This window comes from Gopherus evgoodei, unplaced genomic scaffold (genome assembly GCF_007399415.2).
Source record: "Gopherus evgoodei ecotype Sinaloan lineage unplaced genomic scaffold, rGopEvg1_v1.p scaffold_52_arrow_ctg1, whole genome shotgun sequence".
NCBI classification, from domain to species: Eukaryota; Metazoa; Chordata; order Testudines; family Testudinidae; genus Gopherus; species Gopherus evgoodei.
In genome coordinates, this window is record NW_022060073.1 from 562173 (window position 1) to 586975 (window position 24803).

The following is a 24803-nucleotide window of genomic DNA, read 5'->3' on the forward strand; positions in this document are numbered from 1 at the left end:
TGTTAGTCTATAAGGTGCCACAGGACTTTTTGCTGCTTTTACCGAACTAAAGTGTGGCTCTTCAGCCACACTTTAGCAAACCATCAGGCACTCCTGGCCAAACATGAATCTCTTTTGGTCCTTTGCTATGTCATGAACCTGAACCTCTTTTGGTCCTTTGCTATGCTGTCTGCCCTGCTCATTAACAGCCTCCAACACCAAGGACTTCGGAGCTGGGTGGGAAAATAGAAATGTCTACTTCCCTGGCAGGGATGTAATACTTTTTATCCACCCTCTTGTGTGTAGGTGGTGCAGTAGCTGGGGTTTGCCAAACAGTTTTAGCAGGCTCCTTGAGAGCTTCATTGACCAGAATGACAATCTTCATCGATGCTGAAGTATGTAATACATCTAGGAGTTTATGGTGGGACTTCTGAAACTTCTCTAAGGGAATCTGCATTGCATCAACAATTCATCCCATCAGTTCATGAAATTGTCTAAAGTCATCCGCCATAGAAGGTAACCGAGGCATCACAGCTTTATCAGGTGATGAGGAAGAAATATTAATAAGAGGTGTCATTTCCTTATCTGCCCTGACCTCTTGCTCCTCCATGGGCTCTTTCTCTCAGATAGATGGTGGTAGAGGCGGTTGAGGTGAGTGGGCCCTTCTCTGTTCCCTCTGGTGGTGCAATGACTTGGGGGAGGGATAACTCAGTGGTTTGAGCATTGGCCTGCTAAACCCAGGGTTGTGAGTTAAATCCTTGAGGGGGCCATTCGGGGAACTGGGGTAAAAATCTGGGAATTGTTCCTGCTTTGAGCAGGGGGTTGGACTAGATACCTCCTGAGGTCCCTTCCAACCCTAATATTCCATGATTCTATGCAAATTGTTGACAGCAGAACGGTCACAGCAAGGCTACTGAGGGGCCCAAATGGCACAGGGGGAGGCAGCCATGTGTGTCCCTGCCAAGTGGGTGCCCTTTGGCATCTATCTTGCTGTAGTACATCAGTTTAAGATGGAGAGCTGTGTGTCCTGGAATAGACAAAGGAAACGTGGATGTAACTTAAGAGTATGAAGAGTGCTTTTCCACATATTTCTAGGGGGAGATAGCTGTTCCATTTGCAAGACAGCCAAGGGCAAACATGGTATTCCAGGATAGTGGTGGGCCAGTTACTGAGAGAATCTGAATGCTGACAACCCCCCAGCACTCATTAACAGGAAACTCTGACTCCAAAGTTGCTATCAGGTCCTTAGGGTACCTAAATTCTTGCGGCACCGATGGTGTCAAACAGAGGATCAAGCAGGACCCTGTGGAGGGCAGCTTTGGTACCAATGCAGCTGGTACTGAGTGCTTGACCTGGGAGTGAGTCGCTTTGATTCCCTCGGCATGTAGGTGCCTCAGTGGTCTTTGGTACTGCTGATTTTCCTGTTACCGGTTACAAATGTTGTACATCATTAGGCTAAGAACTCATCACCGCTATGTCTCTGCTGCTCTGGGTATCGGTGTCCCACTGTCTGGAGCGGCTCACCATTGTGAGTGCCGACCTCAGGGCAGACTGTCAAAAAACAGGGCAGACACCCTCAGGCAGTGGTGTGGTCTGTAATTAGATTTCACCAAGCCAGTGACAAACTGGAACTCTTGGATCTCTGTACCAGTCCTCCCCTGGAGTCACAGACAGTCCCCTCAGACTCCCAGTCTCTCTTCCACCCAAAGAACCCACACTAAGTGATAATAGTCACTTATACCAAAAATCACACATCAGGGTACTCCCAGCCCTGAGAGACTGTCACTTACCCCAGATCAGATGGCAGCCTAGAGCGTACACTAAAGCCAATGCTGGCAGCCACTTCTATAGCAAACTAACAGAAGGGTTATTAGCTAAGAAAAGAAAGTGAGAGTTACTGAGAGTTTAAAGCAGGTAAAATATATGTACGGGTGAGTCGTGGTTTGTAATTGCAAATGGTGGCAGTGATGTAATGAACTGCCAGTTTCCCAAAAGTCTTTTCAGGGTGCCCAGATTGTCTCTGGGGATCTCCGCTGTGCATCTGGTACCCTGCTCTGTAAGAGCCAACCAGGCCAGAGATGCAGGATCTTTCCTTAACTCTACACTTACAGCTTCTTCTCGCAGACAACAAGCTGACAGAGTCACCACTCACGTGGGCTTTTCCTTTGATGGTGGTCCGTGAGAAACGCACTTTGAGTCACTGACCTCTGGTCATCACACATGGTGGCCACTTGCTCTGAAATTAGCACTTGTCTGTTAAAGTCCTTCACAAGCATCCCACAAGGCTTCCTGATGGGCTGATTATTACAGGAGTGCACACACGGTAAATGTTGCTATGATATTACACCAGGAGATAGATCAGTGCAAACAATGCAGGTAACATCCCAGTAATTTTCATGGAGTTTAAATATCAAATACACTTTTCTACCTTCAACAATCACTTTGATCTCTACTAATACCCAGGTGAATGGGCCTGAATACACTCTGGCATGACCTGTTCTGCCAGGGTCACAATGTGTACCAGAGATTGGGACTATGTCTGTCTCAGATGACGGACTCCTCTTTGCCTTTGCAGTACCAGCATCACTTGAGGGCTCCATACTCTTCTCGGGTGTCGGTGACAAAGTTTTTCTTGTAAAAGCAGCAGAGTCCTGTGGCACCTTATAGACTAACAGAAGTTTTGCAGCATGAGCTTTCGTGGGTGAATACCCACTTCATCAGATGCATGTGACCCATGAAAGCTCATGCTCCAATATGTTAGTCTATAAGGTGCCACAGGACTCTTTGCTGCTTTTACAGATCCAGACTAACACAGCTACCCCTCTGATACTAAAGATTTTCTTGGAGATTTGCTCATTTCCTTGTGCTCAGAGGTGGGTAATGGAACTACCTTTGCTGAGGTCTTCAGTACCATAGATGTACTTGATGCCACAGTACCACCTATTTCTCTAGCGGCATCCAGTGACCAAGATATCAATATGGACGAGGCTAAAGGGCTTGCTCCATCAGCAGCAGCTTAAATTTGATCTCCCTGGTTTTTTTTTGGGGTGGGGAGTTGTCTACCCTTGAAGAAAGTGAGTATCTTGCACTTACTAGGGATATTGGTATCACCCAAACAGCACAGGCAGTGGGAATGCCCATCGCTGACTGGAATAGCCACATGATAAGAGAGTCACCTTTAGCATTCCAGCGAGTGAAAGAACAAACGAAAGAAAAGGGAACGGCTGATCCAACAAGTACAGAAACTCTCTGCTAACTAACTCCTGCATACTAGCAGAGAACAGGCACAGCAGTGGGTCCCACTGCAGGCTGAAGGCTACGGAGAAGGAACTGAGGGCAATTCGCCCATGCAGCCCCATATAGCCTTAGTTTGGCTGTGGGTCCCACTGCAGGCTGAAGGCTACGGAGAAGGAACTGAGGGCAATTCGCCCATGCAGCCCCATATAGCCTTAGTGCGGGTGTGGGTCCCACTGCAGGCTGAAGGCGACGGAGAAGGAACTGAGGGCAATTCGCCCATGCAGCCCCATATAGCCTTAGTGCGGGTGTGGGTCCCACTGCAGGCTGAAGGCGACGGAGAAGGAACTGAGGGCAATTCGCCCATGCAGCCCCATATAGCCTTAGTGCGGGTGTGGGTCCCACTGCAGGCTGAAGGCGACGGAGAAGGAACTGAGGGCAGTTCGCCCATGCAGCCCCATATAGCCTTAATGCGGGTGTGGGGCACATATACAGGCTGAACAAGAGCTGCTGCCAAGACCCTCTGCTCAGAGGCGCAGGGCACAGCGCAGCACCCACAGGGACGCTCTTGAAGAATTGCTGGGTTTTAATCCATTTAATGTGTGACATAATTAATTTTATATTGCTCTAGGTTTTTAATCAAAATGTCTTAAGGTATCGAAGTCAAATGCCTTACAGACGCCTAAGTACATTATATTCCCACTATTACCTTTATCAGCCAAACTTGTAATCTCATAAAAAAAATCAAGTTAGTTTGACAGGATCTACCTTCCAAAAGCCCAAGATAATTCCATTAGCCTCCGTTAGTTCTTTATTAACTGACTCCAGTAGCAGCCGTGCCACTATCTTGTCTGTGATCAGTGTCAAGCTGATAGGCTTATAATTTACCTGGGTCAACCCAGTTACTTTTTAAAAATTGCACATTAGCTTTGTTCCACTCTTCTGGAATTTCCCCAGTGCTCCAAGACTTATTGAAAATCAGCATTAACGGTCCAGTGAGCTCCACAACCAGCTCTTTTAAATCTCTTGCATACCAGTTATCTGGATATGCTGATTTTAAAATGTTTAACTTTAGTAGCTTCGGTTTAATATCCGCTAGTGAGACTAATGGAATGGAAAGAGTGTTATCACCATATGATGAGACTGCATTGTCTGTTCTTCCTCAAATATTGAACAGAAATATTTATTGAACACTTCTGTTTTTTCCACATTATCATTGCTAATTCTACAAGTCCCATCTAGTGGTCCATCTACAGACCAATAACATTCCTGCCCCCCCAATATATTTTTAAAAACTCCTTCTTATTATCCTTAATTCTGCTGGCCATAGAGTTCACCTTGTGTCCTTTGGCTTCCCTTATCAATTTTGTACAATGCCTAACTTCTGGTTAATATTCATTACTATCAACTTCCCCTTTCTATCTATCTATCTATCTATCTATCTAAGCTGCCTTCTCTTCCCCTCTAACCCAGATTGGTTTTTTAAGCAGCACAGGTCTTCTTCCTCAATTGTGGGGCTGTGGGTTTTTCGGCATCTAGTAAGATGTTCTTAAACTATTCCCAATTATTATTCACATTTTTCTGATTAAATTCTTCCTCCCAGCTGATCTGGCTCATAATTGTTTCATCATTGTGAAACTGGCCCTATTAAAGCACCAAGTATATCTATTACTGGTCTGGACTTTATTCTGCTTAGACATTATAAATGTGATCAAGTCATGGGCACTTGTACCTAAGTTACCATTAAGTTTTGCAATCAGTTCTTCTTTATCTGCTAGGACAAGGTCTAATAACAAATTCCCCCACATTGGCTGCAACACTTTTTCAGTTAGGAAATTGTCATCTACAATGTTTAAAAATTCCCAGGCTGTTTTTGTCCTGGCTGCATAAGACTTCCAGTGTACGTCTCTCAAACTGAATACCCCCAGGATCACAGTGGTTTTGTGCTTACACATTATAGATAGGTGTGCAAGGAGCTCCCAGGCAGAAGGGGCAGGGAGCTCTGCCTGCTCACCCCTGCAGCTCCCATTGGCTGCAGTTTCTGGCCAATGGGAGCTGAGAGCCAGTGCTCAAGGCGGGGCAGCGTGCGGAGCCCCCTGGCCTTCCGTCCTCCTAGGAGCTTCAGGGACATGCCAGCCACTTCCAGGGAGCCCTGCAGAGTCAGGTAGGGAGCCTGCCAGCCCCCTAACTCCCCTCCCCCCACATCAGAGAGGGTCCCAGGCCACATGCCACCGCCTGGCCCCCCAACACCAGCAGGGGTCCCCAGACACCCCCAGCCCAAGTTTTAGTTAGGGACATACAGTACAAGTCATGGACAGGTCACGGCTGTCAATTTTTGTTTACTGTCCGTGACCTGTCCATGACTTTTACTAAGAACACCTGTGACTAAATCGCAGCCTTATCCCTGAGTGGCTGGGACGTCATCCATGTCCCTGCCTGTGGCTGGCTGTGAACGTGCAGGGCCTGCCAGAGGTTTGTTGCGTGATGCAGCATCAGCATGAGGGACAGCCCAGGCTGGTGGGTGTCGAGGGCTCAGCAGTTCTATAGCCCAGGTTTCACCCTGGGAACCCATCACGGCGACCCCTCACTAGAGGCAGTGAGGAACAAGGCGACTCACAATCCTCGGTATCCCAAGAACTGTCACAAGCCCCAGGCAGCAGCCCCGTGTTCCGAGGTGTAGCATTAGCGCTTACGGGCACTAGATGGCTTGGGACGTGGCTAATGTGCTACAGAGCTTTCCACTTGTAGGACAGCAGCTCAAACAGAGGACTTCACTCACCACTCGTCAGGCCAGCACTGCCACAGAGTGACATCTACAGAGCTTTTTAAAGCCACAGTTTATGGTTAGCTCAGCAAGTCATTGACATTAAAACCACACCCCCAGCTGAACTAGCCATGGCAGCTGGGCAGGGTGTGATCCTTGGAAACTGCAGCTGACTGCACCCAGAGGATGATCCTCAGGGGACCCTAAGCAGCACCTGGGTTTCCTTGGGAGGTGCTCATGAGGGAGTGCTTGAGAGAGTCACCTTCCCTGCTGTTGGCACAGAGAAGCCCATCCATGGCCAGACTGTGCTTTCATCCTCCCCTCTTCCCAATGGCAGAGCGGGACAGGGAGCTGCCAGTCCCACGCCCTGCCCCACACCATCTCCTGAGAAACCAGAACTAGATGTGACAGTGCCAGTGATGGGTACCCAGGGACACCGGACACAGAGCGAGCGCTGCCCAGTGTGCCTGCCCCACAGGCGTTAAGCACATCTCCCCCCAGGAATGGCTCAGCCCTCACTCACACCAGCCTAAGTTCTGATGAACATCCCTCCCCTTGGCACCGGGCCGCGGACCCAGTCTGCTCTCTCCCAGCCAGGAGAACGTGTCCCCGGGTTCTACACAGCTTGTCTGATGTGGGGGAATGAGAATGTGTCCTGTGCTCCTGTTCAGCCTGCCCCCACCACTGAGCAACAGCCTGGCTCCAAGGCTTTGCAATCTTGCCCAGGCAGCCCCCACACCCCCGACCCTGTGAAATGCTCTAACGCATCAGCGGTGATGCGGGTCCCATTTGGTTCATTTAACTGACATTTGACAATGTCTGGAACCTGCCATCCCTGCCCAGCAAGCACTCGGCAGCCCCATCTCCGGGGCAGAGGCAGAGAAACATTCTCTGCAAGAGGCCTCTTCCACTAGGTAAAACCACAAACACAACAACCCAGTGCAGGCAACACAGCTCCGCCGGGCAGGGGCAACGGAGTCACATGAGGGGTGGGGACAGAGTCATGGCAGTTTGTGACCCAGGGACGGGCTCACGCTGCAAACGCTCAAAAGGAAGGTTCCCTGCCAGTGGAAACCGACCCATCTGTCCTCAGACCCACTTTCATTCCAACCGCTATGTGCATGAACTTGAACCCCCTTTACCTTCTGCTCTTCTTGGCTTCTGATGCCCACCGTACCCAAGCGTGAGAGCTGCCCACGATGCTGCAGGGCTTGAAGCCCCTTCCCAGCCCCTGTACCCCACATTTCATCCAGCTCGATGGGGAAACACCATGAAAATGAGGCCTCGCCAGTCACCAGGAGACACTGGCCAGTGGGTGTGAAGAGGTGGCTAGGAGGCCTTTCCCCTCTAGGGGACACTAGTTCCAATCTAGTCCCAGGCTGGCGGGGGGCCTTGGGGAGGGAATATTCCCTTGCTAGGCCTAATCTAGGGGTTCTCAAACTTCACAGCCCCATGACTCCCTTCTGACAACAATTACTACATGACCCTGGGAGGGAGGACCAAGCCTGAGCCGACCTGAGCTCCAAAGCCACAGCCTGAGCCCCACCACCCAAGGTGGGGAGTCCAAAGCCGAAGCCCAAGGGCTTTAGTCCCAGGCAGGGGGCCTGTAACCTGAGCCCTGCAACCAGAGCTGAAGCCCTTGGGCTTCAGCTTTGCCCCAGACCTCAGCAAGTCTAACACCGGCCGTGGTGACCCCATTAAGACAGGGTCCCACCACGGTTTGAGAACCACTTGAAATCTGACCCCAGGTCAGCAGTGATGGACTAGTGCTGCCATCTGGTGGCTACTTGTGATTTTGGTGAAGGGAAGTGTGCACAGGATGACCCAGAAGGCAGGTGGCACATCACAAACGGCATTGAGGCCACGTCCAGACTAGGGCATTAAAATCGATTTTAGATACGCAACTTCAGCTAGGTGAATAACGTAGCTGAAGTCGAATTTCTAAAATCGAGGTACTCACCCGTCCAGACGGCGCGGCATCGATGTCCGCGGCTCTCCGTGTCGATTCCGGAACTCCGTTTGGGTTGATGGAGTTCCGGAATCGATGTAAGCGCGCTCGGGGATCGCTACATCACGTCCAGACTAGATGCGATATATCGATCCCCGAGCAATCGATTTTAACCCGCCGATGCCGCGGGTTAGTCTGGACGTGCGCTAAGTGGCCCCTCATTAGCAGTATCGGCAGAGAGAGGGCAGGAAGTGACTGAGCGCTGGAGACTAAGCTCCAGAAGAGAGTCCCACCAGGGCACAGCTGAGGCTGGGGAGCAGCGTGCTGGGGGCTCCTTGCCCTGCCAGTGAAGGGTCCTGTTCCGTGAAGCAGGGTCTTTTCCACATTGCACCTTTCCCCAGCGCTCAGGACTATCACACAGCAGGTGCAGTGAATCCAAGGACACGGGGAGGCTTGGAAAACATTCCAAGGACCCAGAAACTGATCCAGCTAAACAGTAAATGAATAAAAATCAATCCCATTAGCATACAAGTGAAAGAGTGAACATGGCAAGCCAGGAGCTGTGTCCCCGACTGGCCCACAGCTGTGTTAGCAGCGCCTGCACAAAGACACCACAAGGCCTTGCTGGGGCAAACTGCAGAGAGAGTCTTGCATTGGCACAGGGGTCATCAGCTGTCCCTACTGATCCATATTCCTTCAGTCCTAGCAGGCATGACTTGCCTGCAAAGTCTGTAGTGAATGTCTCCTGGCTCCAGCCCAGTCCATGCCCATGACTTTGCTCGGGAGTGCAAGCGACACACGGTGTGCGTGGCAAGGACCCTTTCTGAGGCAGTGAGCATGTGACATAGGGCAGGCTGGAAACTCGCATTCTCGCCTATCCTACCTGCCCACGAGCCCAGCTCAGGAGAGACCTGACGGCAGCTCCTGGACAGAGACTGCCTTGGCCTGTGGCTCCGAATGGAACCGCCCCAGCCGAAGGGCCCGGGGCTCCTCGAGAAGGGAATGCCAAGTGCCATAGTGCTAGCAGTCAGGGCAGCCTACTCCCCTTTCCCCCCCGAGTCTGTTTGTTTGTTTGTTTGTTTGTTTGAAGGACGGTGTGCCGTGGCTGGCAGTTGGAGGCCATGAGCTGAAAAAGGGAGGTTTGAAAGCTCAAAGCCTCTGGTAATTGGCTGAGCCTTAACCAGTGGGCGGGGCATTAACTCAGGCCAGAGCTTTATAAATCCGCGCACAAGCGACCAGGGGCTGCTAACAGGGAGTTTTGCAAGGAAGTTTGGAAGGGGAGTGGAAAGGGAGGGGGGGTCCCTTGTCGGTCCTACCTGTTCCCCTGTAGTCCCCTTAAAACCTATAATCCAAACCATATTCCAAAACCCCTTTCTTTAAACCACCCTTCCATTAACTAGGAGACAGTGCAGGCAGAAGCCCAGCAGCAGAGTGGGGGCTCTCCAGTTTATTGCACTGAGTGTAGCATGTATGATAACCTGCCCTGGGGGCGGGTGGCGTATGTGTGCCATCAGTGCAAGGAGCTCCTGGCCCTCAGAGACCACGTACGGACTTTGGAGGCCAGGGTGGCGGAACTGGAGGAGCTAAGAGAGGCAGAGAGGTATGTTGATGAGGCTTTCCGGGACACTGTAGAATTGTCCCACCTCCGCTCAGACAGCCTCTGTGCTGTTGAGGAGGAAGAAAGGCCCAGGGAAGCAGAGCAATCAATGGGAGCAGAGGGAAACCTTCCCATAGTTGGGACCCTCCTTCCAGATGGTGCTGGGGTTGCCTCTTGCACTGAGGTTACCTCTCCGGGGGAGGGAACTCCAGTTGCTAGGAAAAGGCAGGTGTTAGTAATGGAAGATTCGATCATTAGAAACATAGATAGCTGGGTTTGTGATGACCAGGAGAACCTTATGGTGACTTGCCTGCCTGGTGCAAAGGTTGCAGATCTCTCGAGACATCTAGACAGACTTATGTGTAGTGCTGGGGAGGAGCCGGTTGTCGTGGTACATGTAGGTACCAATGACATAGGGAAGGGTAGGAGAGATGTCCTGGAAGCCAAATTTAGGCTGCTAGGGAAGAGACTGAAATCCAGGACTTCCATGGTGGCATTCTCAGAAATGCTCCCAGTTCCACGCACAGGGCCAGGTAGGGAGGCAGAACTTCAGAGTCTCAATGCATGGATGAGACGATGGTGTAGAGAGGAGGGGTTTATGTTCATTAGGAACTGGGGAAACGTTTGAGATGCGGGGAGCCTATACAGGAGAGATGGGCTCCACCTAAACCAAAGTGGAACCAGACTTCTGGCACTAAACGTTAAAAAGGTTGTAGAGCAGTTTTTAAACTAGGAGGTGGTGAAAAGCCGACTGCTGCAGAGGAGCATGTGGATCAGACACAGACTTCTCTTAGGGGAGAGTCTGATGATAAGGAATCTCCAGGTTATAGTCAGGAGCAGAGGATGGAAGAGGATAATGTAAGGGCCAGATCAGATGATAAACACTCACATAAAAAAGAATCTGACACATCAGAAGAGGGCAGACAAATAAACAGGGACAAGTTTTTAAAGTGCTTGTACACAAATGCTAGAAGTCTAAATAATAAGCCAGGTGAACTAGAGTGCCTCGTGATAAAGGAGGATATTGATATAATAGGCATCACAGAAACTGAGAGCAATCATTGGGACACAATCATTCCGGGGCACAAAATATATCTGTAAGGTTCTTGGGAGGCTACGGGCCTACCCAGGGTGCTCTGCAAGAACGAGGCCCACACACACTGTGAGTTATTGGCTTTAATGAAGGTAAAGTGACACACCCGCAACGGGGACTCCGTACCAGGGTGAGCTTCGGTGCGCTGGGTTCCCCACCTCCGTGACAGCAACGCCTGGAGTCCCCGTTGTGGGTGTGTCACTATACCTTCATTAAAGCCAATAACTCACAGTGTGTGTGTGCCTCGTTCTTGCAGAGCATCCTGGGTAAGCCCGTAGCCTCCCAAGAACCTTACAATATCGGAAGGACAGAACAGGTCGTGCGGGGGGGGGGGGGTGGCCCTATATGTGAAAGAAAATGGAGATTTAAATGAAGTAAAAATCTTAAGCAAATCCACATGTTCCACAGAATCGCTATGGATAGAAATGTCATGCTCTAATAAAAATATAACATTAGGGATCTATTATCGACCACCTGACCAGGACAGGGATAGTGATGATGAAATGCTAAGGGAAATTAGAGAGGCTATCAAAATTAAGAACCCAATAAGAGTGGGGGATTCCAATTATCCCCATATTGACTGGGAACATTTCACTTCAGGACGAAATGCAGAGATAAAATTTCTCGATACTTTAAATGACTGCTTCATGGAGCTGCTGGTATGGGAACCTACAAAGGGAGAGGCAACTCTAGATTTAATCCTGAGTGGAGTGCAGGAGCTGGTCCAAGAGGTAACTATAGCAGGACCGCTTGGACATAATGACCATAATACAATAGCATTCAACATCCCTGTGGGGGGAAGAACACCTCAAGAGCCCAACACTGTGGCATTTAATTTCAAAAGGGGGAACTATACAAAAATGAGGGGGATATTTAAACAGAAGTTAAAAGGTACAGTGACTAAAGTGAAATCCCTGCAAGCTGCATGGGTGCTTTTTAAAGCCACCAAAATAGAGGCCCAACGTCAATGTATACCTGAAATTAAGAAACATAGTAAAAGAACTAAAAAAGAGCCACTGTGGCTTAATAGCCATGTAAAAGAAGCAGTGAGAGATAAAAAGACTTCCTTTAAAAAGCGGAAGTCAAATCCTAGTGAGGCAAATAGAAAGGAGCACAAACACTGACAGCTTAAGTGCAAGAGTGTAATAAGAAAAGCCAAAGAGGAGTTTGAAGAACCGCTAGCCAAAAACTCCAAAGGTAATAACAAAATGTTTTTTAAGTACATCAGAAGCAGGAAGCCTGCTAAACAAACAGTGGGGCCCCTGGACGATCGAGATACAAAAGGAGCGCTTAAAGGCGATAAAGTCATTGCGGAGAAACTAAATGAATTCTTTGCTTCAGTCTTCACGGCTGAGGATGTTAGGGAGATTCCCAAACCTGAGCCGGCTTTTGTAGGTGACAAACCTGAGGAACTGTCACAGATTGAAATGTCACTAGAGGAGGTGTTAGAATTAATTGATAAACTCAACATTAACAAGTCACCAAGACCAGATGGCATTCACCCAAGAGTTCTGAAAGAACTCAAATGTGAAGTTGCGGAACTATTAACAAAGGTTTGTAACCTGTCCTTTAAATCGGCTTCGGTACCCAATGACTGGAAGTTAGCTAATGTAATGCCAATATTTAAAAAGGGCTCTAGAGGTGATCCTGGCAATTACAGAGTGGTAAGTCTAACGTCAGTACCAGGCAAATTAGTCGAAACAATAGTTAAGAATAAAATTGTCAGACACATAGAAAAACATAAACTGTTGAGCAATAGTCAACATGCTTTCTGTAAAGGGAAATCGTGTCTTACTAATCTATTAGAGTTCTTTGAAGGGGTCAGCAAACATGTGGACAAGGGGGATCCAGTGGACATAGTTTACTTAGATTTCCAGAAAGCCTTTTAAAAGGTCCCTCACCAAAGGCTCTTAGGTAAATTAAGCTGTCATGGGATAAAAGGGAAGGTCCTTTCATGGACTGAGAACTGGTTAAAAGACAGGGAACAAAGGGTAGGAATTAACGGTAAATTCTCAGAATGGAGAGGGGTAACTAGTGGTGTTCCCCAAGGGTCAGTCCTAGGACCAATCCTATTCAACTTATTCATAAATGATCTGGAGAAAGGGGTAAACAGTGAGGTGGCAAAATTTGCAGATGATACTAAACTACTCAAGATAGTTAAGACCAAAGCAGATTGTGAAGAACTTAAAAAAGATCTCACAAAACTAAGTGATTGGGCAACAAAATGGCAAATGAAATTTAATGTGGATAAATGTAAAGTAATGCACATTGGAAAAAATAACCCCAACTATACATACAATATGATGGGGTTATTTTAGCTACGAGTCAGGAAAAAGATCTTGACGTCATCATGGGTAGTTCTCTGAAGATGTCCACGCAAGTGTGCAGAGGCGGTCAAAAAGCAAACAGGACGTTCGGAATCATTAAAAAGGGGATAGAGAATAAGACTGAGAATATATTATTGCCCTTATATAAATCAATGGCACGCCCACATCTCGAATACTGTGTACAGATGTGGTCTCCTCACCTCAAAAAAGATATTGTAGCACTAGAAAAGGTTCAGAAAAGGGCAACTAAAATGATTAGGGGTTTGGAGAGGGTCCCATACGAGGAAAGATTAAAGAGGCTAGTACTCTTCAGCTTGGAAAAGAGGAGACTAAGGGGGGATATGATAGAGGTCTATAAAATCATAAGTGATGTGGAGAAAGTGGATAAGGAAAAGTTATTTACTTGTTCCTATAATACAAGAATTAGGGGTCACCAAATGAAATTAATGGGCAGCAGGTTTAAAATAAATAAAAGGAAGTTCTTCTTCACACAGCGCACAGTCAACTTGTGGAACTCCTTGCCTGAGGAGGTTGTGAAGGCTGGGACTATAACAATGTTTAAAAGGGAACTGGATAAATTTATGGAGGTTAACTCCACAAATGGCTATTAGCCAGGAAGGGTAAAGAATGGTGTCCCTAACCTCTGTTCATCAGAGGATGGAGATGGATGGCAGGAGAGAGATCACTTGATCATTGCCTGTTAGGTTCACTCCCTTTGGGACATCTGACATTGGCCACTGTCAGCAGACAGATCCTGGGCTAGATGGACCTTTGGTCTGACCCGGTACGGCCGTTCTTATGTTCTTATGCGTCCAGTGCATGCAGCTTGTCCCCTCTGGGAGGAGCAGCCAGCAGAGCTGGGTGAGACTGGAGGTTACATAGAAAATGGGGGCTTGGCAGCAACCTGACAGGACGGACACTGCTAAAGCAAGCTGATCTCTTTGGGATTTGATGAGATTAGTTCAGTCATGTGAAAACAGCTCTTCTAGCAGCTGCTGAAATTAGATTCAGGTGAACTCACTGTGCTGCCTGTTACACCTTGTTCCAATGAAACTGTATTTCCATTTAAATGACATTACCGGGAAGGGAAGCAGCCAGACCCTGCCATATATATGGATATGGTTCAGCTAGGGAACGGGGAAGCTGTGCACACACTCGCTACAGATCTCCCAGCAAAGCGCCAGTCTGACCAGCAGCACAACCGACTCACACAACCTCCGGGGGATTCAGATAGACTTTGCAGATGAGCTGCCTCATTGTGACACGACTGCTGAGTTACTTGTGATGTCACAACCCCACCACCCAGCAGTGAGCTGTTTGTATCTGCCTGGAATCAAACTGCACATGCGACAACCCAGCAACCAAGTGCACCGATTGTGGACTTCTCCAGCCAATGGATCTTACAAGAAAAAAACTTGCAGGGGGCCCAGGGCTGCTGGTGGTGGGAAGACAGGGATCAGGGGCAGAGAGGAGGGGACAGCAGACACTGGGCACTTGCCGCAGTTCCCACCTTTGCACTTTCTGCCCCGCTGCCCTCACATGCAGGGCGAGCTCCCCTTAAACTCCGCAAGGCCACCTCATTGGCTCCCTCCAGCTCTCTCCGCCGCCAGGCCTACACTAACCCCCCAGCCGCCCCGAGGTCATTCCCATCTTCCTGCCCCTTGTGCTCCGCCATCTGTCTGGTGTACCCCTGCTACCTCATCTCCCATGCGGCCTGGGAGCTCCTGGGGCAGGGACTGTCCCCGCTAGATGCTTGCATGACACCTAGCATGATGGAGCCCTGGTCTCTTGGCACTACTGTAAAACAAATAACCACAGCAATCAGGTATGTGGAAAGAGGGGGCTCGGGGGCGAGGGGGAGAATACAGAGCATGGGGAAGCTGTGGCTTATGACCCACTTTTGCCATAATACCTACTAGAAACCGACCAGTGAGTGACTGCTGGGCTGGTAGGACAGTACAGCTGAAGTTAAAAACATACCAACAAACAACAAAGCAAAGGTCTGTATGTGCTAAACGATTGGAGGGGGGTCGTCCTCTTGGACACCCTTCTGATGGCACCGGTCATCTTGTCCTTGGGCTCTTCCAGGGGAGAAGCACTGTGCTCTGTGTCTGTGCTGCCCCAGCGCCAGGAACCCGATCCTGCCCGGGCAGCACTGCCAGCAGACAGATCATAATCCTAAAGGGCTGGGGAGGGGCTGAATGAGGCAGTTGGGAGTCAGGGCAGAGGTGGGAGGGGGTATTTCAGGCCTCATGAAGGACTCGTCATAGCTGAGGCTGTAAACCACACCCAGAGTAGCTGTGAGCAGGGCACTGCATGCCGCTGCCCCAGGCTCAGGACATGCCGCTCTGCAGTGCCAAGCTCTGCATCAGACTCCCACAGCCACGGGAAGGGGCTCCCCTGCAGGCACGGGCTGGGCGGCAGACACCAGCCCGGCTGGATGTGCCAAGTCTCCTTGGCAGGGTTATTCTGTCCAGACTTGGAGGCAGGAGGCACCTTCACCACACACAAGAACCACCCAGCTCTGCCACCAGCAGCAGCATTAACACTCAGCTGGAGTGGGGCTCTTCTCCAAGGCCAGGCCAGACTCGTACACCCCCACCCAGCACAGGCCCTATCGTGCTGCACGTGTAACACTGACAGACCCGTTCACTGGGGGGGGATTGAACCTGGGATCTCGGGAGCTTGGTGCATGAGCCTCGACTGCAGGAGCTAAAAGCCAGCAGGCTGCAGGGCAGACTCATCATCTCTCTCTAAGTGGGCTCGTCTGGGTACCACTAGATTGGCCAGAACCCCGCACGCAGGAGGCGTTTGGGTCACACACGCAGCCAGCCAGCCAGCCTACCCCACAGACCCCACTGCTCAGCCCCTCAGAGCTCTGCAGGCCAGACACGACCTCCGTAAACACAGGCCAAAGAACAGGGCCAGCTTCCTCTGCCCTGACTGTGTCTGGCTAAAGCACCTCCCAGACAGGCCTCCAGTCCTGGCTTCAAGACACCAAGAAGAGGGAGAATCTGCCCTTCGCTTGGGAGCTGGCTCCACTTCCAGCAGTCACTCACGGGGCTTGGCCTCTCCTGTGTGCCTGGTTCAGCTTCCAGGCAGGGTCTGGGTTCACCCCCTCCCCTGCAGGGCCCGGGAGCTTCTCCCGGCCAAGGTGCTCATGCCCCATGGTCAAGCCACCCTCCCTCCATCCCCTATCCCAACTCCAGAGACTCCTGCCGGGGATTTTCTCCAGGCACTTCCCTGCCTCGCTGCAGCTTTTCAACCCCTTTCAAAGGGCTGCCTGCTTCAGCCCCAGCCGCACCAACGCCCCGCACAGGAGCTCTCCCCTCTGCCCGGCGCCTCCCGGCCACCCCCGCCCCCGGGCTCGCCCCCAACTCCCCCGCGGCCACCCCCGGGCTTGCTCGCCCCCACCCTCCCCTACACAGGCACAACCCCAGCACATGCCCCCCGCCCTGCGGCCACCCCGGGCTCCCCGCCGCCGCCCGGCTGATGACACATCACTCGGCACCGACCTGCCTCCCGGCTCCGCCTCCTCCAGCTCCTCCTCCCCGGCCCGGCAGCCAGCGCAGCCCGGCACGCGGCCTGGAGCTGCCGCTGCCCAGCCCGGCGCCGGGAGCTGCCGCGGGGCCAGGTGAGGGGCCGTGACCGGCCGCGCTGCGAGCGGGGAGCCGGGGCGCGGGGAGAACACGGGGATGCGGGGCTGCAGGTTGGGGAGCCCGGGGGAGGGCAGGGACGGGGGGCCTGGGGGAGGGCAGTGCACGGGGGGAGGGCAGGGCACGGGGGGAGCCTGGGGGAGCGCAGGGCACAGGGGGAGCCTGGGGGGAGCACAGGGCATGGGAAACATACAGGGTCGGAGGACTGTGTAGGACCACAGGGACCCAGGACCCCCGGCATGGGGAGTGTGGGGGGAGTCAGATGGTCAGATGTCCCGATTTTAGGGTCTTTTTCTGATATAGGATACTATTACCCCCCATCCCCTGTCCTGATTTTTCACATTTGCTGTCTGGTCACCCTAGGGGGGAGTCACAGGACATTAGGAGTCGGGGGCCATGGGGAACCTTGGGGGACCCTACAGACAGGGGCTGTGAGGCAGGGGGAGCATGGGGTTTGGGGAGCCCGGGGACAGTGGATTTGGGGAGCCCAAGGCACGGGAAGCCTGGGGACCTGGTCTGCAGGGGGAGCTAAAGGGTCTTGAGAGCCTGGGGCTGGTGTTGAGGTGTCCTCGGCACAGCAGGTCCGTAGGACCCAATTTCTGAGCCAGGGGTCCCTTGAATCAAGATTGGTGGAGCCTGGGTGCCTGGTTTTGTTCCAGCTCATGCCAGGCCTTATGGGGCTGGGTAGGTGGGTGTGCAGTGGTGGGGAAACCACTGGTGGCCAGGGTGGTCACACGGGTCTGGGTGAGGAGTTTGCTGAGCTCTGACCTACATCCCCTGTTTTCAAAGGGTACGTGATGTGCCCAGCCATGTGAGGTCTGGGACCCTCAAGCTGTAGGACCCCATCTGCTCCCAGGCACTGGGGCAAGGTTGGCTCCTTTCCATTTGCTGCTAGTGTTTGGCTGATGGGTCTCCAGCGCTTCTCTGGGGGAGTCTCTCTCCCTCTGCTTCACTCTGGTTGAGGGAGCAGCAGAGTAAGCAGGTTTCAAAAGGGGAACACGCTGGGAGCTTCTCTAGCCCTTGCTGACCTGACACCCCTCTGCATGTCCCCGTCCCACGCCCACCCTGTCGCCCCTCCTTTGGAGTGGGCTGGAAGGAGCCAGGTGGTGGCGGGAGGGGGCAGAGGAGAGAGGCTGCCGCACACTGAATGAGCCTGGCCACGGTAGCTCTGCTGCCTTGGCTTTTCCCTGTTCAGTCAGGCCTCTGGGGAATAGAACTGGCTCAGTACCCACCTTCTGGGGGTGCTGCAGATCCCTGGCTTTGTCCGGTCATTGTGGCAGGGAGGTAGCCAGGAAACACCTGGTTCTGGGGAGAGACTCCCATGCCTGCCCTTTCCTTCCTTGGAGGGAGGGCATGGTGTCTGCAGCCCACTCTAGAGAGGAGACATAGCCCCTGGCCGGAGACTCCAGGGAGAAATAGATCTGCCCCAGCTTCTCGGACTAGCCCATGTCCACACCCCACACCCTCTGCTCAGGCTGCCCTTTCTCACTGCCTCAGCCTGTCTCAGCTCAGTAACTAATGTGTGGGAGATCCAGGGAGAGTATGCCAGTCCAAAGAGCAGCTGCCTCCCTCTCTGCTGTCCCTCATTAGGAAACATGTCCATCAGCTGAGACCCACGTGTGCTTCTGTCCCACCCTGGTCCCGGGCCTGTCACTTTCTGAGCTGTGCGTTCCTGACCCGTGAGTCTGAGGTCAGAACCATTTCGGCTGGCGGGTGTTTCCGGTAGCACATTTTGCTGTGTTCTGGTTGAGGCCTTTGTGCCTGAGAACCAGGAGCAGAGCAGGGCTACAGCAGCGACTGAGGTGCTTGGTTACCAGAGATCTCTCTACTGTCCCTGCCCCCACTACCAACGACAAAGCGTGCCAGAGGCGGGGAATCCCCAGGAGAGACTCTGGGCTGGGGACGCTGTGATGCTAAGAGCAGGGACTGTCAAGACCTGGGGAAAGAGAGGATGAAATGGTGCCATTTTCTTCCTTTCATGGGTCAGGTGGGGATAAGTGACTGAGGCTATATGTAACCAGCAAAGCTGGGCATGGGCTGGCCTGAATGCTGCCAGCGTGGGTAACAGTCGTGCAGACAGTGCAGCGTGGGAGTGTGCACGCTCGGGGCCATGCCAGGCTTTCCTGCTTGCGCTGAAGCACACACTGCATTGTCTTCACCACTGCTATTCCCAGCGCTAGCCCGGTAATCCAGCCTGAGCCCAGCTTGTTCTGCGGAGAGAGACTCTAACCAATCCAAAGAAGCCAGGCAGCAGGAACTGGGCGAGTGCCACCAGCCAGGGAACACAAAACCCTTGGGGTCAAAGTGGGAACTGTCTCTTGGGGCTGCCCACATGCTCTCCTGGGACCAAATGCTCCAACCCAAACTACAGCCCCCCATGGTATGCGGGAGTGAGTCTCCTTGGGAGAGCCACAGTTCCCCCAAGTAACCTCTCTGGCTTCAAGGACTGCTAGCAGAGATCCCCTCTCTACAGCACTACCCCGAGGGGTGGGTCTCAGGGGAACTGTGATGCTGGTCCCCTGAATTGCATTCTTTAGCTCAAGAAGTGAATCCTAGGCAGCCACTAGACAGAACTGAGAGACTGCCCTTTTTGAGGCATGCTTTAGATCTGGTGGGATGTGTTCTAAATCTGTCACGTACACCTCCAAAGTTATAGCAAGTTTGTATGCAGAGCCTCATTGAGTCAGATGTCTCTGAGCAGAGGGCATCTTCCTCATGGATTATTATAATTATTTAGGATTTACACTATGGTAATACTCAGAGGCCACAAATAATCTAGGACAGTGTTTCTGAACCTTTTTAATACCAGGCACTGGCTTGCGGTCTTCCTAAACTGTGTCAGGGAAATCTCAGGACCGGCACCCGTCCACAGACTGGTCATTGAGAAACACTGATCTAGGGGATTTACTCCTGTCTAGAAAATAACGGAGGGTCCTGGCTTCCCTGCCAGTGAATATGGTTTAGGGAAGCACACAGATAAGATGAGGGATTGATTATGAGATGGGATTCACTTTAGGGTCAGGAATTGTGAAGTCACCTTGTCCTTATGAGGGAAGATCAGCCGGTCTGGCCTGGGGCTCACAGACAGCCCTAGCTGAAGTGATTCCTATGAGGAATGTAGTCTTCAGGGACAGACGATGTTCCAGAAAGATGGTGGTGAGAAAATGTGGGTCACTTGTCTAGGAAGCACATAACTCCAGGATCTGGGAGTAGGAACATGGTAAGTGGATGTGGCTGCCAGATTCATTTTGACTGTGTTTAAGGTCACCTCAGATTTCTTCAGTGATGGCAAATAGTCTAGGCCAGCAGGTACATGTGCTGGAGTTGCTCGTCTGTGAAGGGCCCAGGGACAGAACTTTTTCCAGTCTGCTGCAGCAGTTTGCCTTGTGGACAGACCGTGGCTCTCTGATAAGGGTGGCTGCACACTGAGGCACATGCCCAGTCCCAGTCTGTCAGGGTTTTGCCACCAAGCAGGCTCCTAGTTGTAGAGATTTTGGCTTCGGGTGGGCAGTGTGACCCTGTTTCTGGGAGAGGTGATCCAGGCAAGCCGGGCTGTGGAGGGGTTGTGCTGTCTGGGAGATGGGAATACCAGTATTGATGAACCCATTTTATGGCTTGCAGCAGCCCTCAGGCCACGGCTTGTTTCATTTTCCTGATTATTGCTCTGGAAATTGGAAGCATGGGGGGAACCTTGTAGAACTGCTATGCTCCGGGCCAGGCTGAAGCTCTGGGTTACCCCCCAGAGTCTGTTCTCTCTCTAGAATAGAACTGTTGCCACTGGTGATCTGTCTTGTGTAGATACTATCAGTGGGGTAGCCGTGTTCATCTGGATCTGTATGGCTTTGTGTAGATAGGTCTGCTGAGGTTGTTCCCCAAGGCGTTGGGGAAGCACTTTTGCTGGACCCTGCCACTTCTGTCTGGGAGACAGCCAGCCACCATCATTAGATCACATTCCCCAAACTGGACTGTTTTTTGACATCTAGAAGACATCAAAGACTGAACAGAGCTCCCCCCTCAACAGTGGCTGTGGTCTGTGTATGAGAGATGCTGAACTACTTCTGCACTGATGGGAGGAAGAAAAGCCTTGGCACACAGACTGCTCCTAATTCCAACCCACTTGTGTGTCACCTCTCCTTTGCCACAGACTTCTGGTGTGGCCTTGGGGAAATCGTTTAGCTTCTCTGTACCTCAGTTCCCCATCTGTAAAATGGAGATGTTAGTACTTCCCGACCTCACAAGGGTGTTGGGTGGATAAATAGGATTATGGAGCTCTCCCATTCTGCAGTAATGGGGGCTATGTAAATACCCAAGACAGACAGATAGTTGGGTCTCTGGAGGCTTCCACAGGCCTTGTATTGTTGGGTGATCAGAGTAAGGTTCCTAGCCTGATCCTACCACTACGGATAGAGGTGGAAGACAGAAGGGCAACGTAACCATGATAGGTGATCACTGGCCTGCAGAATTAACTAACTGGAAAGATCTCAAGTTGCGTCTGGATAATAGATTATAAGGGTACAGTACCATGAACCCCATAAGTTTCCAGAAGAGGTGTAGAGTGTGTGTGTGTTTTATCTAAGACCTGAAGAGGTGAATTCATAGATTCATTTATTCCATGACCAGAAGGGAACATGGAAATCATCTAATCTGACCTGAATAACACAGGCCATGGAGTTTTCCCAGAATAATTCCCAGAGTAGATCTTTTAGAAAAACATCCAGTCTTGATTTTAAAATTGCCAGTGATCGAGAATCCATGATGACCCTTGGTAAGTTGTTCCAAGGGGTAATTACCCTTCGTGTTAAAAATCTACACTTTATTTCCAGTCTGAATTTGTCTAGCTTCAACTTCCAGCCACTGGATGGATCATCTTACACCTTTTTTTGGTAGACTGAAGAAATACTTGTTCTCCATGTAGGTACTTATAGACTGTTATCAAGTCACCCCTGAACCTTGGTCTGCATCCTTTGTTCCTAGATGTAGATGTTTACATTGAGATGTACTAAAACGCTGCCAGAATCATTTGCATCAGTCCCGTGACAGACGTGCTGAATTTACTATTGAATTGGTGGGATCTCCTGTGAAAGCTGTTGGCTCCACTGATGTGAATGGAGACTCTTCTGGTCCCAGTGAGTGGAGAGCTGTCTGTGCAGAACTCCTCAGAGGGTCACCTAAAGAAGGATACATGTGGATCCCTTGGCTGCTTATATGAGCTGCTGCTATGGTTAGACACCTGATGACCCCGAAAGGCCGAAAGGGAGGCTCTTGTACTGGTGAAGATCTTCTGCTGTGCAGAATCCAGGGTCCTTGCTGTGAGCTGGCCTAGTAATGATGTGCGAGCATGTGTCCTTTCAGCGCAGTCTTCTCAGAGCCAGGATGGGATGAAGCTTCCCCACTGACCACTTCTGTTGTGGGCTTGACTTCTGTGTCATAAGCAACTGTGAGCAGGTGCTTCATCGGACCATTGGCCCTCCATCACTTTCATTCTTTTCAGAATTCAGGAAAGATTTTTGTCCCAGGAGAAGTCGTATGCCGCTAGCAGAGCCTGACAGTTAGCTATTCTCAGCTGCAGAACTGCAGAAGGGTACAGCTTCCTCCCCAATAAATCTTGTCTGGCTTCATATGTCTCGAGGAGTAGATTTACAGGTTTGCTCTAGTACTCACTTCTCCTGAGCTGCAGACACAGCAAGGGAATTAGGAAGCGGATGCGTGAAGAAAAACCCCGAAGTCTGTTTGATGGACAGCTGGAATTTGTCTGCCTTTTCAGAGGTACAGGGCCCAGTGTTGCACTGGGGAGTCCTTCAGTGGTTCCTTAAGTTATTCATGGATAACGACCTCCATTCAGGGTCTGTGCTGAGGCTCAAACATGTCAGATAATCACTAGTGCAGTTCTCGTACTAAGTCCCCAGAAGGCCTTGAAAATTCTTGGATTTTGGGGTGACAAGGAAGAGGGGGTCCACACTGCTTCCTCAGGTGGTGATGAGGAAGGGCAGGAAGTTGGCCCTTCCTTTGTCATCAAACACCTTACTCACAGTAATTTGGGAGGATACAGATGTCACTAGATGCTATTTGTAGAGGTGGGGTCTGTCTCTTAGGAGGATGATCCCCAGAGCCCCTAACAAGAGAGGCTGCAGATGTGGAAACAATGTTGGCTGGTTTTTCTGCTGGATTGACCAGAACCAATAGATCAGCCCCACAGGAATAAGGTGACATGTTACAGGTGTCCATGGAGGAGCTGTCTATGCACCAGACAAGGTAGTCATAGATCTCGAGAAATCAGACACTGGATATAACCCAAGTTGGATGGCAACTGCAGGGATCCTGAGGGCTACAGGACTGATCAACAGACTTGATGGCAGAGTTTGATTCAGAGGCTTTCAGGTCCCAGGTTCTGAAGCTAAAATCTTCTAAGACATCTTTTTTGGGGGTGGAGGGAGGGAGGGAGGCGAGAAGGGGGTATATGGCTAAGGGGGGATGTTAGAAGACGGCTCACTGCTGAAGCAGAATCTGAACGTTTCTCTGACGTCTCAAGAGCACCAACGCTGCACAAACAAAGAGCTCTGCATCTAAGTATCCATGACACCAGCCTCTCTGGTTCATCGGCTCACAGATAACACGGCCACTGTGTTCATCTCTAGTCTGACCTCCTGCATAACACAGGCCATAAGACTTTCCTGAATTAATTTCTGATTGAGCTAGGGCAGATCTTTTATAAAAACACATGAGATCTTGATTTTAAAATAACCAGTGACGGAGAATCCACCAAGACCTTTGGTAAATCGTTCCAGTGATTAATTACCCCCACTGTTAAAAATTAGCACTTTATTTCCAGTCTGAATTCATTTAGCTTCAACCTCCAGCCATTGGATCGTGTTAGACCTTTTCTCTGCGAGACTGAAGAGCCGTCTGCTGTCAAATTTCTGTTCCCCATGTAGGTACCTGTAGTCTGTGATCAAATCATCCCATAACCTTCTCCTTGGTATTCCTCAGAGCTTGACTTAAGGAGATCAGTCACTATAAGGCACACTTTCCAATTCTTTAAATGTTCTGTCCCCTCTCCAATTTATCAACACCCTTCTTGACCCGCGGACACCAGAACTGTACACGTTATTACAGCAGTGGTTGCGACAATGCCGAATACAGGGGGAATATAATATCCCTATTCCTACTTGAGAGTCCCCTGTTCGTGCATCCAAGGCTCACACTAGCCCTTTTGGCCACAGCGTCACACTGGGACCTCGTGCTCAGTTGATTATGCACCTGAAGTCCCCAAGTTATTTTCAGAGTCACGGCTTCTCAGCATAGACTCCCCCATCATGTCAGTATGGCTGCACCCTTTGTTCCTAGACGTATGACTTCGCATTTGGCCATATTTAAAACACATTGTTTAGTTGTGCCCATCTTAGATTGCTGTAGTGACCTGTCCTCTGCACTGCTCGTTTCACACCCCTCCCCCCAATCTTTGTGTCATCTGCAAATTTCATCAGCGGTGAGTTTTTCTTCTAAGTTATTGATTAAAATATTAAATAGCAGAGGGCCAAGAACTGATCCTTGTGGGACTGCACTAGAAACACACCTGCTCAGTGATGATTCTCTATTTACAATTACATTTTGAGACCTATTAGTTAACCAGTTTTTAATGAATTTAATGTGTGCCATGTTGATTTTGTGTCATTCTGGTTTCTTAATCAAAATGTCATGTTGTACCAAGTCTAAGTGTAGTACAACACTATTACCTTAATCAACCAAACTTCTAATCTCATCAAAACAAGATCCCACGTCAGTCAGGATCTGTCTTCCATACAGCTGTGCTTATTGTCTGTTACCTTCCTTTCTTTCCCATCTGAGCCCTCTATCTGCTATTCCATTACTGTGCCCTGGATCAGTGTGGGGCTGACAGACCTATAATCACCTAGCTTTCTCCAGTGCTCTGACGCCTAGGGTGGGGGTGGGCTTCAGAGCGTGAGCTGCATCTTCAGTGCTCTGTGTACGCAGCTATTTCTAGAGCGCTAGCATGAGCCCCACTTGACCATGTCTGTGGACCCGGGCTGGGGGGTCACTCCCACTCGCTCCAGAATGCTGTGTCGACGTATCTCATCGGGGCAGTATGCACAGCTTCCGTGGTCACTGCTCTTGAGGGAGTGATGACTATAGTACAGAGGGCCCTCTGTGCAGACAGAACTCAAAGGAGACGCATCAGCTACGCCA

The 24803-nt window shown here is 50.7% G+C and overlaps 2 protein-coding genes across 3 annotated transcripts in view; one reads left to right on the forward strand and one right to left on the reverse strand.

Moving 5' to 3' along the window:
- Positions 1-24803, reverse strand: part of LOC115643196 (dedicator of cytokinesis protein 2-like) — a 243020-nt gene that overhangs the window by 117860 nt on the left and 100357 nt on the right. The gene's annotated exons all lie outside the window — the stretch shown is intronic.
- Positions 16512-24803, forward strand: part of LOC115643199 (INSYN2B protein-like) — a 42952-nt gene continuing 34660 nt past the window's right edge. The window contains exon 1 of the mRNA XM_030547068.1: positions 16512-16576. The gene's annotated coding sequence lies outside the window, so the exon portion shown is untranslated. The remainder of the gene's footprint in view (positions 16577-24803) is intronic.